Source organism: Mytilus trossulus, chromosome 5, assembly GCF_036588685.1.
Source record: "Mytilus trossulus isolate FHL-02 chromosome 5, PNRI_Mtr1.1.1.hap1, whole genome shotgun sequence".
Lineage (NCBI taxonomy): Eukaryota > Metazoa > Mollusca > Bivalvia > Mytilida > Mytilidae > Mytilus > Mytilus trossulus.
In genome coordinates this window covers 77,256,305-77,259,126 of record NC_086377.1, presented here as the reverse complement: position 1 = coordinate 77,259,126, position 2,822 = coordinate 77,256,305, and positions in this window count along the sequence as shown.

Sequence of the window (2,822 nt, the reverse complement as noted above, 5' to 3'; positions counted from 1 at the left end):
TCAACACCAACATGTGACATAGCAATGACACCCTTATACTCAACACCAACATGTGGCATATCAATGACATTCTTATACTCAATACCAACATGTGGCATAGCAATAAGACTCTTTACCTCAGCACCAACATGTGGCATACAGCCCTTGGATGGTGTAAACTTCCCAAAAAAACGTGTATGGTGTAATGGTGTATGGCATATGGTGCAATGGTGTAAGGTGTATGGTGCTATGGTGTATGGTGTAAGGGGAATGGTGTAATGGTGTATGAGGAATGGTGTGATTGTGTAACGTGCGATCGGGAATGGTGTGAATGAACGGTGTAAAACATTTCATTGGTTGAAAACGAAGGTTTTTTTTATTTTAATTTTTCGGATTGTAAACATAAACAATAAAAATGATCTTAATATTTGAAATTTAATTGCGTTATGGGTTATTTCGGATCGTGCAGATAGAATGGGGAATGGTGTATGGTGTAATGTGTAACGTGTATGGTGCAATGGTGTAACGTGTATGGTGTAATGGTACAAGGTGTATGGTGTAATGGTGTATGGTGTATGGTGTAATGGTGTATGGTGTTAGTGGGAAGTTTACACCATCCAAGGACTGTAGCAATGACATTCTTATAGTCAACACCAACATGTGACATAGCAATGAGACTCTTTACCTCAACACCAACATGTGACATAGCAATGACATTCTTATACTCAACACCAACATGTGACATAGCAATGACACTCTTATACTCAACACCAACATGTGGCATAGCAATAAGACGCTTTACCTCCAACACCAACATGTGGCATAGCAATGACATTCTTATAGTCAACACCAACATGTGACATAGCAATGAGACTCTTTACCTCAACACCAACATGTGACATATCACTGACACCCTTTACCTCAATACTAACATGTGACATAGCAATGATACTCTCATACTCAACACACATATGAATGTGACGTAGCAATGACACTCTTATACTCAACACCAACATGTGACGTTGCATTGGCACTCCTATACTCAACAGCAACATGTGACATAGCAATGACATTATTACACTCATCACAAACAAGTTACAGATCACACTTATAGGCAATGCAAACTTGAAAAAAATAAACATGGCTTAATGCAGTTCTTTACTTATACTCACCACAAACATACACCATTGCTATATTACCCTTATACTCACAACAAACATACACCATTGATATATTACCCTTATACTCACCACAAACATATACCATTGCTATATTACCCTTGTTCTCACCACAAACATTCACCATTGCTATATTACCCTTATACTCACCACAAACATACACCATTGCTATATTTCCCTTATACTCACCACAAACATACATTACTGCTATATTTCCCTTATACTCACCACAAACATACGCTTTTGCTATATTACCCTTATACTCACCACAAACATTCACCATTGCTATATTTCCCTTATACTCACCACAAACATACATTGTTGCTATATTTCCCTTATACTCACCACAAACATACATTATTGCTATATTACCCTTATACTCACCACAAACATTCACCATTGCTATATTACCCTTATACTCACCACAAACATATACCATTGCTATATTACCCTTATACTCACCACAAACATACATTATTGCTATATTACCCTTATACTCACCACAAACATTCACCATTGATATATTACCCTTATACTCACCACAAACAGTCACCATTGCTATATTACCCTTATACTCACCACACACATACACCATTGCTATATTACCCTTATACACACAACAAACATACACCATTGCTATATTACCCTTATACTCACCACAAACAGTCACCATTGCTATATTACCCCATATACTCACAACAAACATTCACCATTGCTATATTACCTTTATACTCACCACAAACATTCACCATTGCTATACTACCCTTATACTCACCACAAACATACACCATTGCTATATCACCCTTACACTCACCACACACATACACCATTGCTATATTACCCTTATACTCACCACAAACATTCACCATTGCTATATTACCCTTATACTCACAACAACACATATGATATGAAGCAGCTGGTAGACACCCAACATTTTACACGGTAATACCACTAAATATTTTCTAAGCTTTGATCATTATTTTGAATCGACACAAAATACTGTTAATCATACAGGTTTAATGGACAACACATATTTGTTAGAATTATATAAGGTGGGGTCTCATTTTATTCGTAACACAGAACTGAATCAGATAGTTAAGGTTTTATTATGTTGATGAGAACAAGTTGTGTTAACATTTTTAGTTAGATAATATTAATTCTACAGACCTAATGTAAAACATCTTTTAAAAATAACAAATACTTGACAGAATTATATAAAGTGGGGTCTTATTTTTCTTGTCTCTTCGTACTGAATCAGAAAATATAACTCGTTTTGATGTTTCTTGAAAAAAATTTTTTTTTTAAAAACTGTTGATCATTATACGTAATCATTGTTAATCAGACAGATTTAATGGACAACAAATATTTGATAGAATTATATAAAGTGGGGTCTCATTTTAATTGTCTTGTTCAGCTGAGTCCATTGATATAAATATTGTTTATGTTTCTAGAAAAAAGTTTTTTTTTAACCTGACAGTTCTGGTGGAAGTTCTGACATCTCACAATAAAACATGTTGTTTATTTGTTGTTTATGTAGAATATAAATACAAGTGTGACTGGTCATTTTATTCAGTTTTGACCACTGATTCATGTGATAACTATATTTTGTTTATATTTATTACACAACATTGTCCAGTTTATTACACAAGTTTTGATGTCTGTTAT